Genomic DNA, 22,739 nt, shown 5'->3' with positions numbered 1-22,739 from the left:
TCTCCACATACCATGCGACATCTTGCTTCATGCAGGGCCACCAATAATAGGGCCGAAGATCTCTATACATCTTCGTCGCCCCTGGATGGATGGAAAACCGAGACTTATGGGCCTCGTCCATCAATACTTGCCGCACATTGCCCTAGTACGGTACCCAAACTCTCCCATGGAGGGTCAACAGTCATCGACTGTCATAGTCAAAGGAAGCTACTCGGCCCACGATCCTCTTACACTTCTGTCTCTCCTCCTTGAGGCCCTCGACTTGTGCCTCTTTGATCTTATCCAACAATGGAGTAATCAGTGTCATCCTCAGACATATATCCATGATCGGAGTTGCTGCCGCCTTGCGGCTTAGGGCGTCGGCCACCACATTGGCCTTCCCTGGGTTAAAAAGGATCTCACAGTCATAATCCTTTACCACATCTAACCACCGCCACTACCTCACGTTAAGATTCGGCTGATCCATGAGGTACCTCAGAATCTTATGATCCGTGTAGATGGTACAATGGACCCCATAAAGGTAATGCCTCCAAATCTTGAGAGAAAACACCACTGCCCCCAGCTCTAAATCATGCATAGGATAGTTATCCTCATGAGGCTTTAGTTGTCTAGAGGTGTAAGCTATCACATGGCCTCGCTGCATCAACACTCCTCCCATACCTGTGATCGAAGCATCACAGTAGACTACAAAATCCTCTACTCCCTCTGGTAGGGTAAGAATCGGTGCTTCGCATAATCTCTGCCTGAGGGTCTCGAATGCTGCCTACTGCTTAGGCCCCCAACGAAACACCACCGACTTCTTAGTCAGTCGGGTGAGCGGTACAACTATCGTGGAGAAATCCTGGATGAATCTCCTGTAGTACCCTGCCAAACCTAGGAAGCTCCGAATCTCAGATGGAGACTTCAGCACCTCCCACTACATCATAACCTCTATCTTAGCCGGATCTACAAGTATACCATTCTGGTTGACAAGATGCCCAAGGAACTACACCTCGTGCAACCAGAACTCGCACTTGGAGAACTTTGCGAAAAGCCTCTCCCTCCTCAAGGTCTATAGCACCTCCCTTAGGTGCTCCTTATGTTGCTCTTACGTCTTGGAATAAACCAAAATGTCGTCTATGAATACTATCACAGACCAATCCAGCATCAGCCAGCTGATGCGGTTCATGAGGTCCATGAACGTGGCTGGAGCGTTGGTAAGCCCAAACGGCATCACCACAAACTCATAATGACCATAGCGGGTCTTAAAAGCAGTCTTCTGCATGTCCTCATCCCTAACTCGAATCTGATGGTACCCGGAGCGTAAATCAATCTTGGAAAACCAAGATGCTCCGTGCAGCTAATCAAACAAATAATCTATCCTCAGGAGTGGGTAACGTTTCTTCACCGTTACCTTATTCAACTTTAGGTAATCTATACACATACGGTGCGACTTATCCTTCTTCTTCACGAACAAAATCTGTGCTCCCCAGGGCAAACTGCTTGGCCTAATAAAAACCTTGTCTAGCAGCTCTTGCAGCTGCGTAGATAACTCCTGCATCTCTGGGGGAGCCAACCGATACGGTGCCTTGGCTATCGGAGCCGCTCCAGGGATCAGGTAAATCTTGAACTCGACCTGCCTCTCCGGGGGTACTCCCGGAAAATCCTCTGGAAATACAACCGGGTAGTCTCGCACTACCGGAACATCGTTAACTGACATCTTGCCTTTCTTCCGAGCATTTAGAACATAGGCAATGTAGCCGGTGCAACCCTGCTGGAAGTAGCGCTTCGCTCGCGCTGCTGAACAAACAACTGGTCCGCGTTGTAGCCCCTCGCCCTGAATCCCTAACTCTACCCCACTGGGAGTGCGAACCCTCACTAGCTGCATCTCAAAATCTATCACCACCCCATTGGGGCTGAACCAATCCATGCCTACTATGACTTTATTCCCTCGCAGGGGAATAGGGAGAAATTCCACCGAAAACTGCTCATCGAATAACTGAAGGGAACATCCTCTGTTTACTCTTGCAACCCTAACGGTCCTGTCAGCTGCTATCTCAACCTCAAGTGGACAATCTAGCTCCCCTGGAGCTCTGCTAAATCTCTTGCTAAGCGCAAGAGAGACGAATGATCGGGTGGCCCCCGAATCAAATAATATTGTGGCTGATATGCCGTTCATTGAGAACGACCCTATAATAAATATATAACCATAAGAAACAACCAATAATGGATGCATAGATAAGGAAAAATACATACCCGTCACCACATCAGGAGTCGCTCACGCCTCTTCTGCTGTCAGCTGAAAAACCCTACTTTTCACCACCGGCGTCTCAACTCGGCCCTAACGGCCATCTGTAATCCTCAAACTAGCAGGGGCAGGTGCTAACACCTTCCCCGCAACAGCTAAACTCGGACACTAGGAGTTTTTATGTCCCCTCTAATTGCACTGGAAGCAAATCAGATCTGATGTCGCATGGCGGTAGTAGTGGCTGTATAATCTCTGCTCATATGCCCAGTCCGACCGCACTTGTAGCAGCTGGAACTCCCTGCCTTGCACATCCCGTTGTGCAATCTCCCACACTTGCCATACCGACCGTGGCTCTGCTGACTTCTAGATCTGTGATCTAAAACCTTGTGCTTTTTTCCCAAATTTCCTGTACCCGAAGCCGCCTCCGGCTTCCTCTTCTTCTCCATCTCAAGGTTAATCTCTCTCTCTCTCTCTCTCTCTCTCTCTCTCTCTCGCCCTAGCAATCATGTTATCCAACATTTTACAGCTAGACCGGCTTACAAAATGGCAGATGTCACTCCGTAGCATCTCATGATAACAGGCCTTCTTCATTTCCTCATCACCTGCATACTGAGGAATGAGAAGCACCCATTCCCTAAGCTTGGCGGTAATCTCCGCCACTGTCTCTGTAGTATGGGTGAGATCTTGAAACTCCCTGGCTAACTATTGCACCTCAATAACCAGTGTGAACTCAGCTTTGAACCTATTAGTAAAGTCAGCCTAGGTCATAGCATCGAAAGCTGCATCATCTTCAATGACATGTCGAACCCCCTCCAACCGATCTCGTGCCCTATCCTTCAGGAGACAGGACGCTAATCTGACCTTGTCCCCCTTGTGACACCTACTAGTGCGGAATGCGTTGGCCACATCCGCCAACCATCTGGTACTCGCTATGGGGTCCCGCGCCCCGTGCTAATTTGGAGCTCCAAATGCCCTTAACTCCCTGAAAGTAAGCGTGCGCAACCCCATCATGACCGCCACCTCCGCACGAAATGTGCCTAGCTTTTCCTCCATCAACTCTAGTATACCCTCCTTGATCGAACCAAATATCACTGGAGTCTACTCAAGAGTGATACGAGTAACCTCTGAAGTGAAGAACTCTCTAGTATGCTCATCCAACTGTTCGGCCCCTGAGCCTGATCATGATCCCTCCCCATCACCTAAACTGCCGCTTGCTGGTCTAGGGCGTAAAACCACCATTCTGAAATACATTACAATAAACGTCAGAAACACTGATATATCTCGAGGAATCACTACTACTACAGGCTTTCCGGTCTTGTCTCAGCCTTCCTCAATTCAAGTACAGATCCTCTGCTTCCAGTAGTATGGGCCCCTACTAATTTCCACATCTATCCATACCTTCCTCAAGGACCGCCTCGACTCCACCAAGCCACTACCACTGCTGCTGATCTCTACTACTCTCATCCTAGGCCTTCCCTAGGGAAATCTCTGACTCAACCAAAACCTGTCCTTAGCCACTGAAGGCCTCCTTGTAATACCAATTAGTCATCACCTGAATACCATCACATGTGATGAGACTCGGATAATCCTTTGAGTAAAAGACTCGTCCCTACAATGGTTAGACTCAAACAAGAGCTACGTAGTAGGGCCAAATCCAGCACTCTGAGATTATACAACCATGATCACATGCGATGTGATGTATTCACCTAATGGCTAACTCCCATTATTCGGAATCCCACAAAGCACAAAGCAAGCAACATTTGGACACAGGAAACTACTCAAGCAATTCTATCCTCACAACGAGAAACTGTACTAGCATAGAATGCTAAGCTCATACTATCAGGCATAACCTAACAAGCTATCCTACTGTTGTCTACTAAATACTAGCATGCAACTCTCATAAAGCTGGAACACATATAGCAGGCACATAAGGCATCTTCTTAGATCCTTAGTCCTATTCTAGCATGTTGTTCTACTGAAACTGAAACAAATAATCATAACATAATATTCTATGGTAATTTTGGGAGTACTTACTTGAGCTCGGCTGATCGCATGCACCACACCCTTTTCTTTTTTTTCAAAACTCTTTTCTTTTTAAGTCATTTCCTCAAAAAATTTATTGAAAACATTTTTCTTTCAAAAATATTTTTACTATTTCCCTTAGTTTGAGTTCAGTCACACCCGTAAGTGTGACCGAATCCCTCAAACCAAGGCTCTAATACCAGCTTGTAACATCCCAAAATATGACCCAAAATTTTTTGTTTAATCATGACTAAATCATTATATCAAAACATAAAATAAAATCCCATACGTCAATATCTCAAAACCATAATAAAGTATGCGATGTCATCATCCCAGGACAAAAACTGAAGCGGTGGTGTATGCGATGCCATCATCCCGAGCTCTTCCCTTTACTTGTGGAAGTACCTGAAATCAAAACTGAAACTGTAAGCATGAAGCTTAGTGAGCTCCCCCAAACTACCACATACCATACAATAACATATAAAGGACATATTGGGCCTTGCCCACTGCATCGACCGAAATCCGGAAACTGTATCGGACCGAAATCCGGAGCTAACCAGGGTCTAGCCCTCTGCATCGGACTGAATTCCGGAAACTGCATCGGACCGAAGACCGGAGCTGACTGGGACCTTGTCCCCTCCATTAGACCGAAGTCCGAAACTAACTGCATCGGACCGAAGTCCGGAACTGATTGGGACCTTGTCCCCTGCATCAGACCGAAGTCCGGAAATTGACTGACCATAACATAGCATAACATAAACATATCAACTAGCAGAAGCACATATACTGCGTACTGCATCGGATCGAAGTCCGGAACACATAGCACCGAACATGCTTGAATCACAAAGACATCAAGAATCTAACTACTGCATCGGACCGAGGTCCGGAACTACTGCTAACTAAATGGATCGGCATTGTGGCCGTAGACCCGTTCCTACTGGAAGGAAACTCACCTCGTAATGCTGGCTGCTAAGGTGCTAAATCTGAGACTGTTGGACTGCTGCTCCGGAACTCCTCGACTACAAATCCCATAAACACTAAATCAAATACTGATAACTAATCTCATGGTAAAATGACTATTTTACCCTTGGTCAAAGTCAACTTCCTGGTCAAAGTCAACTTCCTGGTTGACTCTACTCACCGAGTCCTACTATGAACTCACCGATTTCCCGAACTTACACTTCTCTAACTCGCGACTCGACTCGCCGAGGCCCTTTACTTTCGGATCCTTGTTCTAACTCAATGAGTCATCTTCCACTCACTGATTCAACTCACAACAGTAAAATCAGAGATACCAAGAGGGTTTGCGCTCCGACTCGCCGAGTCCAAGAACAACTCGTCGAGTCCTATGCATGTCCTCACTAAGCAGTTAATTCTAATCGATTCCAGTGCATCCAATTCATAGATCTGAGCTTCTAGGGTCAATATAACACGTAAAGTTGCCAACTTTACGTACATGCATTGAGGTATGAAGCTAAAGCACCAAAATAAGCTAGAAATTGGAACCTAAGGTTTGGAACAAGGCCTTGCTTTGCATAAAGGTAGCTACTTTGAGCTCCTAGGGCTTAATGATGTCTAGATCTATAGCTCACTACCCTAAGCGAGCTCCAATGTCAAGTTTGGACCTTGAAATGTCCCAAAAGTGGCAAAACAAGCATATATGAAGATCTACTAGGAAAATGAACAAGGTAGAGGCTTTATGACCATATGAAGTAGCAAATGGAAGCTATCTACTAGATCTCTGTCTTCTTCTTTGCACCTTCTCTCTTTTCTTCTGTTCTACACTTCCAAGAATACACCGAAACACTCAAAATCGATAAGGAATCACTCAAGCTCACCAATGGAGGGCTAGGGTTTGAGAGGTAAACGCTCTAAGGGTGCTGGAGGCTGGGATGAGGGCTATAAGGACGTTTAAATAGGGTATAAACCCTAAGGATTAGGGTTTCCTCCAAACTGGCCTACTCGTCGAGTCCAGGTGCGGACTCACCGAGTAGATCACTTAAAACCCGTGTCCAACTTGGCATCTACTCGATGAGTTAGGGCTACTACTCGCCGAGTAGGTCTTTTTAAAACAAACATTTAATGAATTAATACGTACCAGGAATGGGCATTACATGTAGACTTGCAAGTCGCACTATAGCAAACAACAAGGTGTAGGATAGTCAATCTAGTATAGATCCATACACAAATTCACGCACTTCCTCCAGGTGACTCTGAATACAAAACGAGCCATGGCAGTGATGCCATGCCCCGAAATAATGGTTCACATTTATGTTATAGTATTCTTGTATATGTATTGTACGTGCAAGTGTAATGTATGTTCTCTTTATCTAGTATGTAGTGTGTTCTCTTTGTTTCTCATCATAGTATGTTCTCTTGTATAGTGTATAGTTTGTATTGTTTCTCATTATAGTATGTTCTCTTAGTTTCTCATAATAGTATGTTCTCTTAGTTTCTCATAATACTATGTTCTCTTAGTTTCTCAAAATAGTATGTTCTCTTAGTTTCTCATAATAGTATGTATTGACCTGTATATGAACTGACTCTATGTATGTTTCATTGTACTAGCAGTAATGTGTAGTGTCCTCCTAAACTATACCTATTATAGTTTACTAGTAGAGTTATTTGAATAACTGAGTGTATTAAACTAACATATAAGTTTAAAAGAGTTAAAGGAAATGGTTTGTCGTGTAAGAAAAAGTTTGTTAAAGATTTAACATGTACAAGAGTTTGATAAACATTTTGAAGTAGTTTGTTTGATAAAACAGCTAAAAGTATAGCAAATCCATTTGTTTGATAGGTATTAATCACATGTGATTGATATAATAACTATAATGTTTCAACTTGTATTCCCCCCTCCCCCCCCCCCCCCCCCCCCCGCCCCCATACAAGCATTTAAAATCATTTAAAAGATAGATTAACGGGTATGAACTCACCTGTAGTGAGTGATAAGGAAGTATGTTTGGAAATAGGATGTAGAGTGCCAGGTGAAACCTTAAGCACACATAGATCCTAATAAACATATAATGACATGTATGTGTATTTGATTAGTTTATAAACAACTAATTATAAGGGATAACACCTTAATAGACTAGGAAACTCTTAGATTCAAGGGATACAATCACATATGATTGCATAACTAGGGTGTATGGCCACCCTATTGAGTTTACAGTCCAAATGGCATGACCTAGGGAGTTCATGGTCCAAGTGTTCACGATCCTTGGAGTTTACGGTTCTTGGGTTCACGGTGTAATGACCTTATGGTCATGGAGTTCACAGTCTAAGGAGATTCAATCGCAAACTCACCAAATCTTTCACATAAGGTTTTCAAGGGCTTCATTCAAAGGTATCGGATTCTAGGGACCATTCTTAGCCTTAGGAATAGTAAAGGGTATAAGAACACCCTTTATAAGGGTTTACGGTCTATGAAGATGCCATAGACTGTAAACACCTTTTATTCTTGAGTTTCTTGATGCTTTCTAGGTGTTTAACAAGTGATTCAAGTATATAACAAGCTAAGAGTAGTGTACTTACTTATTAGAAGCTTGTAAGGGTGATTAGGATCCAAGAACACTAGTGTATGTTCTTGGTGTTGTTGGTGAAATGAAGAACACTTGAAGATCTATCAAAATGATGAGATTTCATGGATGCAATTATGTATAATCACTAGATATAGAAGGATATCCACCAAGAAAGGGAAGAAATACATACAATCTTGAAGATCTAAGAGAAAAGTCGGATGATACTTGAGAGCGTTTTGGAGATTTTTGGTTTGTAAAGGAAGGAAATGATCAAAATGATCATGAATTATGTATATAGAGGGAGTTTACGGTCACCATGACCGTAAGCTGTAACGTTCCTGATCGTAAACTCCTTTTGAGGAGGTTAACGGTTGGCTAGATGGTTTTGAACTTTAACTAACAAATCCAAACACTGATTCCATTGATGCACTAGTCTCAGAATACTTAAACAGACTCTAAACAATGCTAAAAGTTAGCAGAAACAAGTCTGACTTTGATTGAAGTGAATGGTTGTACAAAATAGAAATTCGGGTTGTCACATCATCCTAGGGACGTTATTCGGGTCGGAACCGAACCGAACCGAACCGAACCGAATAAACCGAAAACCGAATAAAGCAAAATTGTATGATCATCCCCCCGGTAGAGAGAATTTCATCACGAAATTAGAATTTAAGCAATTAAGTTAATACAAATAACTAAGCGAACAAATGAGGATATTGTTGGATAAAGTGTCTAAGTCCATAACTTATTTGGTATATACTTGACCCGACCGGCATGGTCCATTTGGGTTGCATCTCATCCAAACTATTATGGATAATTTTATGAGAGTTATACACATATGTTTATTAATATATTATGAGTCATAATATATTAATATGAAGTTACGTTATTTAATTAGTTTTAGTCTTAAATTAATTATGAATTAATTTAGAGATTAAAAGGAATACTAATTAAATTATGGGCTATTTGTTTTATATAGTGTGGGCTAATACTCATTTGTTAATGGGCTAGGCTTATGTGGAAGTCCATGGATGATCCATGGAGCTTTTAACCCATGGATCCTTGGAAAAGGAAAAGACATGGGTTATTAGGGTTTCACCCTAACCATGCATACTATATAAGCATGCTTATGGAGCATGAAATGGAGCCTAAGAGAAAACTAGTGAACTAGTGTGTGTGTGTGCATGTGTGTGGCCGATTCTCGACTTTTGCTGCTGGAAATGGACTAGAAACATTACCCTAAATTGTTTTGGTGTTATAAAACTTATTTTAGTTGGTGTAATGGTTGTTCTAATCCATTTACAATAGCATATATCAAAATTCCATGATTTTATGTGTTCATATAATTCTTGAATTTTTGATGATCATGTTCATGTTCTTATGAATTTAGAAAATGATAGGAATTATTTGCTGAATTGTTTAGGATTAATTCTTTATCATTTATATGTTTTAATGGAGTCCATAATTTGTCCTCAAGTTATGGAGTACCAAAGGTCACTTTCATTTAACACACACTTAAAACACATAAGTTACATGAAAATGAAGAGTCTTCATTTTTATGAACCTTTAATTCATAAGTTATGAAATGAAGAGTTTTGAAAAGTTACAAAACTTGCCCTCAAATTTTGGAATTTGTAAAGTTTCACACACTTTAATAAACTTTAATTCCAAACCTTAGAGTTTTAATAGTTAAAATTCAACCCTTATACTATTTATAACATTAATGGTTAATTATTATATATATGTATAAGAATAAGTCGTTTTACCGTTAGTAGGCCTCATTCACGAAGCCGGTCTATAAGGTGGGTATAAGGTTGTTGCCTATAAAATGGCAACTTAATGGGTGTATACTCTCACCCACCGCTTGCTTGATCGGTGGAGGGTCGTTAGCCGAACGGGTAGAACAATGACTTTAAATCCTCATTAAAAGTATAATGAATATTATAAAATAACTAAACTCTTTTAATTCCCAATCTTAGTTATTTTAGGAAAATGTGAACATGGTGCTAGTCCATGGAATTCACACTTTGTACCTTACCAAGTCATTGGTGGAGCGTGTGTGGTTAACCGACACACTAACTAGGACTAGTAAGGATCACAAAGGGTGACTTAATGTTTGTCATAGATCAATGGAACGTGTGTGGTTAACCGGCACATTGATTAGGTGATAATATTAAGAGTACCAAGTGAATTAGCATGGTTATTCACACCTTGTTTTGTGATCCTCGGCATCCCAGTCACAAAACTTGAAGGGCACAATCGAGATTGAAACATGCCATTGAAAAGTTCAATGAATCTCAAAAGAATCTAGGAATTTCAAATCCAATTAAACCTAATAAATCATTTCGTTTTCATGGTGGAAATTGGTGAATCGTCATTCACCTACCTTTCAAATATATTATTACTTAGATTACGGCATCCCTCTTCTAAGTGTAATATATTGTGATTGGATCCTAGCCTTAATATTACATTTGGGTGTCTTATTAAGGATCCTACAAATATCTAATCTAAACTTACTCTCTTCCTTCAGATGTCTTCCAACACTAATGCTTCAGGCTCTAACCCAACTGGTTCTTTCTCTCTCATGAATCTTTGTGGGAGGGTCATCTTTGATGGTTCCAACTTCATGGATTGGATTAGGAACATCAGGATGGTTACTCGTTACGAGGACAAGGAATATGTCCTCGATAAGGAGTTAAAAGAACTTGATGAGTCTACTGCTACTCCTGAGGAGATCGCTGAATTCAGGACTCATGAGAGAGATGCTACTAAGGTGGCATGTATCATGATGGCCACGATGACAGCTGAGCTCCAAAAGTCGTATGAAGATTTCTACCCTTTTGAGATGCACCAAGACCTGATGGAAAGGTACCATCAGAGTGCTCGTCAGGAGCGGTATGAAATAATCTCCACCATAATAACTACCCGCATGAAGGACGGTGAATCCGTCACGAGCCACATGCCAAAGATGCAAAGGTATGTGGACCGTTTGCTGAAGCTAAATGTTAACATCCCCGAGGAGTTGGCAATTGACATCATTTTGCACTCCTTGCCTTCTTGTTATGCTCATTTTCGAATGACATATCATATGAACAAGGAGGAAGTTACCATCAGCGAGCTTCAAGGACTCTTGAAGACCACGGAATCCGGTCTTAAGGGTAAAGCGGTTGTTACCTCTACTACTCCTACTCCAACATCTACCCCTGTTTTAGCTATTGGGCAAGGCAAAGGGAAGAAGAGGAAGCACCCTTAGAAGGGTACCAAGGGAAAGTCTCTTGAAGGCTCCTCATCAAAGACCAAGAATGGTTCTGCCACTCCTTCTGCCATTCCCAAGGATGCTGAATGCTTTTATTGCCATGAAAAGGCACACTGGAAGCGAAACTGCGCTAAGTACTTGCAGGATCTAAAGGATGGGAAAGTGAAACCCACCTATGCAGGTATTTACACTATATTGTCTAATTACTCAACAGATTCTAACTCTTGGGTGCTTGATACAGGATGTGGTATTCACATATGTTCTGATATGCAGGGCCTAAGAAGAAGTGAGGATGTGGAGCACGGGAAGATAAACTTGATCCTGGGGAATAGGAAGGCTTCACCTGTTTCCAAGATTGGAGTTTATACTTTGTTGCTTAATAATGGGTTAAAATTAGATTTGAATAAATGTTTGTACTCGTCTGAAATGGCGAGGAATATTATTTCTTTTCATGCTTTGTACAAACAAGGTTTTACCTTTTCGTTTGATAATGAATGTGGTGGTATTAATGCTTTCTTTAATAATGTGTTTTATTTTAAAGCATTACCTTGTGATGGCGTGTATGAAACTGTGTCAATTGTAGACAACTTAGGAAATAATGTGTTGTATATTGATTCTTCTACTAGCCTAGATAAAGCATCATTGTGGCATTGTCGTCTTGGACATGTAAACAAGAAACGCATAGGCCAACTCCAAAAGAGTGGAGTCTTGGAATCATTTGACCTTAAATCAGATGATAGCTGTGAATCTTGTCTACTTGAAAAAATGACAAAATCACCCTTCACTGGAACTTGTGAGAGGGGTGAAGGTTTGTTGGACCTAATACATACTGATGTATGTGGGCCATTCAAAACCGCCACAAGGGATGCTAATCGGTATTATGTGACTTTTATTGATGATTTTAGTAGATATGGGTATGTCTACTTAATCAAACATAAGTCAGAAACCTTTGAAAGGTTTAAGGAATTCAAACAGGAAGTAGAAAATCAATTGGGCAGGAACATTAAGATGCTTCGATCCGATCAAGGTGGTGAGTATCTTAGTACCGAGTTCCTTGACTATCTTAAGGAGTGTGGGATTGTCTCACAATTGACTCCTCCCAGGACACCACAGCTGAATGGTGTAGCTGAGAGGCGTAATCAAACCTTGTTGGACATGGTTTGCTCTATGATGAGTCGAGTTTCGTTACCAATCTCTTTTTGGGGGTATGCCTTAGAGACTGCCGCCCATATCCTTAATCTAGTCCCTACAAAGAAGGTTACCAAAACACCTCATGAGATGTGGACTGGGAAGGTTCCCAATTTGGACCACATCAAAGTTTGGGGTTGCGAAGCTTTCGTGAGGCGTGAAACTCATGATAAGCTTGAACCCCGAAGTGAAAGGTGTATTTTCATCGGCTACCCACAGAAATCCTTCGGTTACCTCTTCTCCAGACCCAGTGAGAATGTGGTCTTTGTAGCACGAAGAGGGATCTTTCGCGAGAAAGAATTTATAAGCCAAGGAGACAGTGGGAGGCAGATTGATCTTGAAGAAATTCTAGAATCAATTGGTGAAGGAACCTCAGACACTAGCGATCAACCTGAGGAGGAAAATCCTGTTGATCCAGCTGACGAGTCTGTACCTCCGAGGCGTTCCACACGGGTTAGGAACACACCTTCATATTATTATGGTTTTCATATTACTACGGAAGGTGATACGTTTATTAGTTATAGTACACTAGTAAATTTGGATGAACCTAGCAGTGTTAAGGAAGCCATGGCAGGCCCGGAGTCTGCTAAATGGAAGGAGGCTATGGACAGCGAGATACAGTCCATGTATGACAATCAAGTTTAGAACTTGGTTGACAATGTACCAGGCCGTAAAACAGTCGGGTGCAAATGGATCTTCAAGAAGAAGACAAACATGGAAGGAAAAGTGCATACTTATAAGGCTCGACTGGTTGCGAAGAGTTTTACTCAAACTCAAGGTATTGATTATGATGAAACCTTCTCGCCGGTAGCAAAGATTAAGTCTATTAGGATTATGTTAGACATTGCAGCATTTCATGATTATGAAATATGGCAAATGGATGTCAAAACCACTTTCCTTAATGGAAAGTTGGCTGAGGATGTGTACATGAATCAGCCAGAGGGTTTTGTCAGTGCAGAGTAGCCTAATAGAGTATGCAAGCTTGAGAAATCCATTTATGGATTAAAACAAGCATCTCGTAGCTGGAATCTTTGTTTTGATGAGAAGGTAAAAGAGTTTGGCTTCTCGAGAAGCGAAGATGAGTCTTGCGTGTATGTCAGAGCTAGTGGGAGTATAGTTAGCTTCTTGGTACTGTATGTGGATGACATACTACTCATAGGAAATGACATCCCAACCTTGCAGGAGGTTAAGTCCTGGCTTGGGAAGTGCTTTGCTATGAAGGACCTAGGGGAGGCTACCTATATCCTAGGGATAAGGATATTAAGAGAAAGGAGTAGAAGACTAATTGGACTTAGTCAGAGTATCTACTTGGATAAGGTGTTGAAAAGGTTCAACATGGAGAATTCCAAGAAAGGAGATTTACCGATCCAAAGCAATACCAAACTGAGTAAGACTCAGAGTCCGAGTACAGAGGCAGAGATAGCTGAGATGAGCCAATTACCATATGCTTCCGCAGTTGGCTCGATCATGTATGCTATGACTTGTACCCGTCCTGATGTGGCATTTGCTTTGAGCATGGTCTGCAGGTTGCAGGGGAACCCTGGCAAGGCTCATTGGACCGCGGTAAAGAACATTCTCAAGTACCTGCGGAGGACTAAGGATTGGATCCTTACCCTTGGTGGCTGTGAGAACTTGAAAGTATTAGGGTATAGTGATGCTGGTTTTCAGACTGATAGGGATAATTTCCGCTTTCAGTCGGGCTGGTTCTTTACCTTAAATGGAGGGGCAATTTCTTGGAAGAGTTCCAAGCAGGAGACAGTGGCTGATTCGACTTGTGAATCAGAGTATATAGCAGCGAGTGAAGCAGCGAAGGAGGCGATATGGCTAAAGAATTTCATCGGAGACCTTGGAGTTGTACCAGCTATTAAGGAACCTGTACAGATTTTCTGTGACAACAATAGTGCGGTTATCTTAGCCAAGGAACCAAGAGATCATGGCAGATCTCGACACATTGATAGAAAATATCACTTCATAAGACACAAGATTGAAGAAGGACTCCTTGTGACAAGGAGGATATCGTCGGATGAGAATCCTGTAGATCCCCTTACGAAGGGACTGACGAGGGTTAAGCATTTTCAGCATGCGAGACGCATCGGGCTGAGGGACGATATTAGTTTTACAGATTAGATAGTTTTCCTGAAACTTGTAAAATGTAATCGACGTTTGATGATGAATAAAATTTGTGATTTATTTATGAGTAAAGTGTTACTATCATTGTCAATTATTTACTATTGTTTCAGTTTTGCATGTTTTGACTTCCAGAATAATTAATTTATTCAAACCTCCACAATCGATCATACGTCGGAAGTAGGTATGAATCAAGATTGTCATGAATTGGGTTTGTAGATGCCTTAAAGGTGTTTAGACATGGCAATGGTTGCTGCAACATTCATGAGTACTCATAAGTTATGAGTATTAGTATAAACCCACACTCACTTGTATCACTTCATGGAATTTATCTCGAGTGATCGTGAGACGATAACATTATATAAATCTTTAAACCTAGAGATATGAGTTGTTACCTATGAGTTGGTTGTGCATTGATTGCACGTAAACGCATCAGTAACTTGATGTTATAAAACGTGCCTTTGTGTACAATTCAATAAGTAGTAGAACAAGCATATCAGTCGAAGTTTATCTGTTCCTTCTAGAAATAGAAGCGATATTTGGGCCCCTCGATGATTTTGTGTTGACCCATGTACCAGGCCTGGTCAGAACTAAACCGATGTGTTCAGTGAAGTTCTTCGTCAAAAAAATCGGAAAATCGAGAAACAACTGCCAGACAATAAGCAAGACATAGTTCCATGTGTTTGTCCGACTGATATCATGAGAACAGAGGATTATGTGATCACTTATCTAAAATGGCGCTTCATAGTTCGACAGAGTCTTCATTGTTCGAGGGAGTTTTCGAGAGCTATGATTGTTGGTTGGTTCCTGAAGTTATAGGCAAATATAGTTATTAGACTTATCCAAGTGGGAGTCTGTTGGATAAGGTGTCTAAGTCCATAACTTATTTGGTATATACTTGACCCGACCGGCATGGTCCATTTGGGTTGCATCTCATCCAAACTATTATGGATAATTTTATGAGAGTTATACACATATGTTTATTAATATATTATGAGTCATAATATATTAATAGGAAGTTACGTTATTTAATTAGTTTTAGTCTTAAATTAATTATGAACTAATTTAGAGATTAAAAGGAATACTAATTAAATTATGGGCTATTTGTTTTATATTGTGTGGGCTAATACTCATTTGTTAATGGGCTAGGCTTATGTGGAAGTCCATGGATGATCCATGGAGCTTTTAACCCATGGATCCTTGGAAAAGGAAAAGACATGGGTTATTCGGGTTTCACCCTAACCATGCATACTATATAAGCATGCTTATGGAGCATGAAATGGAGCCTAAGAGAAAACTAGTGAACTAGTGTGTGTGTGTGTGTGTGCATGTGTGTGGCCGATTTTATACAAGGTGTATACTCTCTCAAAGTTTTCCAAGAGTTTGTGGTGTTTGTGATTCCATTTGAGGCATTCACACTATTGGTGCTTGGCCCTCAAACTCCTTAGAACCCAACTCACCAAAAGGTATGTAATCTCTTCTAACTCTTTTATGTTGAAATGTTCCCCATGCCATGTTAGATAGGTTATAAACCTTGGAAAATTAATATTTTGCATGTATTTAGACAAACATAGATCCAAGGTTTATTAGGGTTGCATGCACACTTAGGAAGTGTTAGATTGCTCAAAACCCAACAGATATTTCATTTTTATTTGATCCTCACAGTCCCAAGTGAATTCAGGTCCACACTTGGCGTTCCAACGAACCTTCACTATCAGGATATAGCTTTGCTTCGTTTGCTTTACCTCTCGGTCCATGATTTCTAAAGGTTCTTCCACTAAGTTGAGGCTCTTGCTGATCTCGATTTCGTCAAGGAGGATTACAAGAGTCTTGTCGGACAGACACTTTTTCAAGTTTGAGATGTGGAAAGCAGAATGTACGTTACTGAGTTCATGAGGTAGGTTGAGTTTGTAAGCTACAGGGCCGATTCTAGCGAGAATCTCAAAAGGCCCTACGTATCTTGGATTGAGCTTCCCACACTTTCCGAAGTGTATCAAGCCCTTCCAGGGTGAGACTTTCAAAAGAACGTTGTATCCCACCTAAAATTCGAAGGGTTTCCTTCTGTTGTCAGTGTAGATTTTCTGTCGGTCTCTAGAGGCTTTCAATCGTTCACAAATCTGAACGATCTTCTCTGTAGTTTCCCGAATGATCTCCGGACCTGTCAGACTGCTTTCAGGAACTCCTCCTTTAGCTAACTGGGTGTCACCAACCTCAGCCCAACATAGAGGTGATCTGCACTTTGGGCCATAGAGGGCTTCAAATGGAGTAGCCTTTATGACCGTGTGATAACTGTTGTTGTAGGAATACTTGACAAGGGGTAAATAAGTATCGCATGCCTTCCCAAAGTCGATCACACAGGATCACAACATATCTTCCAAGGTTTGGATAGTTCTCTCAAATTGTTCGTTGGTTTGCGGATGGTAGGCGGTAGTCATGTCCAACCTCGTTCCAAGGGAACTTTGTAGCAACTGCCGGAACCTCAAAGTGAATCTACTATCTCTATCAGAGATATTGGATATGGGAATACCGTGTAGTCGTACTATCTGTCTAATGTATGTTCCTTTTAGCTTCTCCATCTTGTCAGTCTCTTTGATAGGCAGGAAGTGTGCAGACTTGGTTAACCTGTCAACGATCTCCCATATGGTATTGAGACCACCTGTTGTCTTGGGCAACTTGGTTATGAAGTGTAACGCCCGTAGATCCGGGCAAGTCAATTTAGAGGCAATATGGGTCGAAAACGACTTTTCGGCAAAAGATTATTTAGAATAAATAATTTTAACCAAGTTATAGTATATGTCACAAGGTTTCCGTACATATAAAGAACGCCAAAATCTAAGTTATAACGAAGAAGTTATGGCCCGTCGAAGTTTTACGGCAAAACCGGCACGGCACCGGGAAGCGTAAAAAGTGAGTTTATGACAGAAGACTTTTTACCCTTAGTTATCTAAACCAAAGTCGTAGAGTATGTTAAAATGAGAAAATCCGTAAAAAGAATGCCCAAATCTGACTTCGTATGAGGAAGTTATGATTTTTCTAAGATTTAGCATAGTAGTGCACAGCCCGAAATCTGAATTTTAGATCGGTCGATTTTTAGCCGATGGGATCTAAATGAATGTTGTAGTACTCGTAAATACCAACGCGTAGATATAAAGAACGTCGATAATAGAGCTCGTATGCGAAAGATATGGACGAAGCTTAGTCTCTACTTTTCCAACGCGGCGAATTCGATACAGTTTTGTAAATCCGAGATAGAATGAGAATTAGCTAACGAGGTCTAAATGAAAGTTAAAGATCTCATTAATAGGATCTCAACGGTAAAAAGACAGACAAAAACGGAGCTCATATGCAAAAGTTACGGACGAAGCTTAGAGACTACTTTACTATAAAACTCCTATAAATACGAGGGTGAACTCCTCATATTTTCTTCACACCATAAGCCTCTCTTTCTCTCTCTAACTTCTCTCTAGCCTCCCTAAACCCCTCCCAAGTCTACGGAACCTCCCTAGCACGAGAAGAAAGCCCCGGAGTGTCCGACGGCTCCGAGAAGAAAAGCTTTCGGCTTGGAAACGCTGCTCCAGCGAAGCCCGGTTTTTAATAAAAACTCGCTGTAAGTGAGCTACGCCTATACTATATTTAATATAGATTTTATTTAATTATAGTAACATTATTAGGACCTTAAAATAATTATTTGGGCTATTATTATGAGTTATATTGAGTGTTATTTAATGCTTATATAATAGTAATAATAGCTAGACTATTAATTAGTCGTGGTTAACGTTAAAAACTAAACCCTAGTGGTATTGATACTAGGTTTTGTCGAGCAAAATTGTTTTGAGATAACGAAGTGCTGTCTGAGTTCGGAATCACCACCTAATCAGGTGAGTGCATAGTCCCTTTCATCTTACACATAGATATGAAGTATTTAATATAAACTACGTGCTATGTGTGCATATTATGTGAATACTTGCTGTCTATGTCGGATGAACGTTTTATACATGTTTTAAAGGATTTAAACTGTATACGTATTTTATATATATATATGAATATGTGGGGTATGATGATGGGTAGATAGATGATGAGAGAAAGAAGATGACGTGAGTATACATTGGCAGCTATAGGCTTAGTGCCTATGGGACAAACACCGGTAGCTATGGACTTAGTACATGTCAGACGTTGGTAGCTATGGATTTAGTACCTGTTAGAAATTGGTAGCTATGGACTTAGTACCTATTAGTTAGACGCTGGTAGCTATGGATTTAGTACCTGTAGGAATTGGTAGCTATGGACTTAGTACCTGTTGAACGCTGGTAGCTATGGATTTAGTACCCGATGAGTAGGATATAGCAGCTATGGAATTAGTGCTTTACGAACTAACATCGGCAGCTATGGATTTAGTGCCAGTCCTATAACCCTGGAAGTAAGGGACTTCGGAATAAACAAATGCAGGATAGACGACTCTTAGGTTAAATCCTTAAGAGTAAAGAAGATAACGGGGATGGGTAATGGGGTTAATTGTTTGATGATTAAACATAACAATTATATTATTGTGGGTTGAAAACCCTATGTACTCACCAGGTTTCCCAACCTGACCCACTCAGTTTATGTGTATCACAGGTGTTGATATGAAGTCACTTTACACTGAGAGATTTAAAGAGATGTAGATCACTAGTGTAAATAAATGTAAGTTATGTTTATGCTTATGTTACTGTATTAACGATGACATCCCAAATGTTTTAAGATGAATAAAAATACGTTTCTTCGAACATGTTTAAATAACGTATTTATCGTGTTTTTCTGGGAACAAATTCCGCAATCTTTTTATAAAATGAAGTACTCTGATTTTTATAAAGCATAAACAAAATCGGTCATTTCTGGCCGTGATTTTGGGGATGTCACATGAAGTCCATGGTGATCCGCTCCCATTTCCATTCAGGTATCTCCGGCTGTTGAAGTAAACGTGATGGTTTCTGGTATTCGACCTTATCCTTGGCGCAAGTAAGGCATTTACTCATGAAGGTAGCAATCTCTGCATTCATGTTAGGCCACCAGTATAACTTTATAAGATCCAAATACATCTTATCTGAACCTAGGTGAATGGAATATTGAGCGTTGTGCGCCTCGGTCATGACCAAGTCTCTAAATCCACCATGTTTCGGTGTCCAGATCCGATCCATTAAATATAAGGCTCTGCCACCCTTGACTTCAAACTTCTTTTTCATCCCTCTTAGGGATTCACTTGCCACATTTTTAGGTTTCAAAGCATCAAGCTGAGCCTGCTTAATTTGTGTGGAGAAGTGTGAATGGATAGTCATAGTCAATGATTTGACTCTACGACCAAAGTATTCTTTCCGAATTAGGGCGTCAGCTACTACGTATGCCTTGCTGAGATGATAACAAATTTCACATTCGTAATCACTGAGTAGCTCAACCCATCGTTATTGTCTCACGTTGAGCCCCTTCTGGTCGAATATATATTGTAGGCTTTTATGGTATGTAAAGATAGTGTTTTACGTACCATACAGATAGTATCTCTAGATCTTCAGAGCAAACACAACTGCTCCTAGCTCAAGATCGTGTGTGGTATAGTTGACCTCATGTGTTTTCCACTGCCTTGAGGAATAGGTAATGAGCTTACCTCTTTGCATTAGAACACAACCGAGCCCTTGATTTGATGCATCACAATAGACTACAAAATCTTCTATTCCTTCTAGGGGGGATAGTATAGGTGCAGTGCATAAGGCTTGGTTCAATGTTTGGAACACTTTCTCTTGCTTTTCTTCCCAGAAAAAGGCCACGCCCTTCTGGGTTAAAGTCGTAAGAGGTTTCATAATTCGAGAGAAGTTCTGAATGAACCAACGATAATAGCCAGCGAGGCCTAGAAGTTGATGAATTTCTGTAGGCATCTTCGGTGCTGACCAATTCTCAATGATTTTGATTTTGGAAGGGTCCACATGAATTCCCTCTTCACTAACAACGTGACCCAGGAATTCAAATATTCGAATCTAAAACTCTCATTTAGTGAAATTCGCGTAGAGCTTCTCTGGTCGTAATGTTTCGAAGATATGACGTAGATGCTTACTATGCTCTTCCTTAATACGAGAGTAGATAAGTATGTCATCTATGAGGACGATGAGGAACCAATCCAAGTAAGGACTTCATACCCTATTCATTAAGTCCATGAATACTGCGGGCGCATTGGTAAATGCGAATGTCATCACTACAAACTCGTAGTGTCCATAACGAGTTCGAAAGGCTGCCTTTGGAATATCTTCCTCAAGCACTTGTAACTGGTGATACCCGTATCTCAGATCTATTTTTGAAAAGTAACTCGCCCCTTGCAATTGGTCGAACAAATCATCTATGCGAGGCAGAGGGTAACGAGTCTTAATGGTTAGCTTTTTGAGCTCCCTATAGTCGATGTACATATGAAACAATTCGTCTTTCTTCTTGAAGAACAAGACCGGTGCTCCCTAGGGTGAGAAGCTTAGTCTTATAAAGCCCTTGCTGAGTAGCTCATTAAGTTGACGGATAGTTCTTGCATCTCTGCAGGTGATAGACGGTAGGGCGATTTGGCTACTGGGGTAGCCCTAGAACTAAGTCGATTCTGAACTCGACTTGACGTTGTGGAGGTAATCCTGGGAGTTGTTCTGGAAAGATGTCGGGAAAATTGCGTACTACTGGAATGTTGTTAATGTCCTTCATCTCTTGGCACATATTAACAACATGAGCAAGGAATACGCGATATTCCTTTTCGCAAGTATTTATGGGTTTGAATACTCGAGATGATATGAAGGTTCGTACCGGTTTTGTTACCATAGACTACTAGAGTTTCGCCAGACTGCAGATTAAGGCGAACAACCTTTTCATAACACATGATGTCAGAATGATGTAGACTCAACCAATCCATGCCGATAATGACGTCGAAGCTTTTAATTGAGACGGGCATGAGGTCGATTGCAAATGAATGTCTATCTAGAGTTAAAGTACATCCTATGAATATACTACTAGTGCTTTCAGTCTTTCTATTATCCATTTCTACAGTGAACGGTTCTTTAAGTGTTCGTGATTTTTGCTTGATTAATTTAGCAAACTTTTGGTTCACGAAACTTCTCTCCGCTCCATTATCAAATAGAATGCATGCATAAGAGTTATCGAGGAGAAACGTAGCAGTGACCACTGTGGGGTTGGAAATGGCTTCCTCGTGGCCTATAGCCAAAACTCTTCCTACTCCATCGGCATTCCCTTCCTTCGGGCAGTTACTTTTGTAGTGGCCCACCTCGCAACAACCGTAGAAAGCATAGCCCGCACCAGTGTCAGGGATTTGGTTGATTGGCCCGTCGGAGATTTGCAGAATAGGGCAGTATACCCCTCCGTGTTATAGTTAGAAAACTGCATTTCCTGGCAGGCACCTGTGTGGTGGAAGTTGTATTTGTTGCACTTAGGCAAAATTCCAGCGTACTGCTTTACCGGAGCAGCAGTGGCGGGTGCTATCGCAGCATGAACTGCCACGACCTGTTGCTTTTTGGCAGCTTTCTTCTTCTTGTCATCCCTTAATTTCCGCTTGTTGGCAGTGGCTTTGGAGGTATCTAAAATGCCAAGGGTTGTTGTTGTTGACGGGGTACGTACCCCATGGTTAATGAACCATTGTGCTAGTCGCTTGGCATTAACGAAGGTAACGGGGTTTGAAACTAAAACATTCCCCTGAAATGGAGGCACCAACCCACAGATATACCTCTCCACCTTCTTGGCTTTAAAAGGGACCATTACCACACATGGTGCTAGCAGATCCTTGAATCTGGCAGTGTAAGAGAGTATATCGGAGCCCTTCATGGTTAGGATCCAGAGCTCCTGCTCTGGCTTTTGAACTTCGCCCCTCGAGCAGTATTCTTCGATTATGAGCTCCTTCAGAGCTTCCCAGCCCATACCATTTTCCACTATAAGAGATAGTGACTTGACATGGCTATTCCACTACGTCAAAGCTCGGTCCGCGAAGGTGCAGGCGGCAAACTTGACCTTGCTCCCTTCCGGACAGGAACATATCTCAAAGAATGATTCCGTCTTCTCGAACCATTGCGAGAGGGTAATGATTCCGCTAGTTCCATTGAAGGAACTTGTACGAGCATTCCCTAGTGCGTACTGGAGCTTCGACAATGGTGGGAGGCACATAACTCCCACTCCCACTAGTACATGTATTGGTGAATTGTGCTAACGCTGCAGTTACAACTGCTTTCACAGCAACTTGAATAGTTGCAGGATTGTATTAAGGAGGAGGAGTTGGAGTTTGATTCAGAGTTATCGTAATGGTGCCTCTCACTGATCGATGCGGATTCATCTTGTAGCTATAAGATCACAAAGATGAAGACATTGATAATAATTTAATAAAGAGAGTGATGAGAGT

This window comes from Lactuca saligna, chromosome 3, assembly GCF_052625555.1.
Source record: "Lactuca saligna cultivar CGN05327 chromosome 3, ASM5262555v1, whole genome shotgun sequence".
Taxonomy (NCBI): Eukaryota; Viridiplantae; Streptophyta; class Magnoliopsida; order Asterales; family Asteraceae; genus Lactuca; species Lactuca saligna.
Note: the sequence above shows the minus strand (reverse complement) of the source record.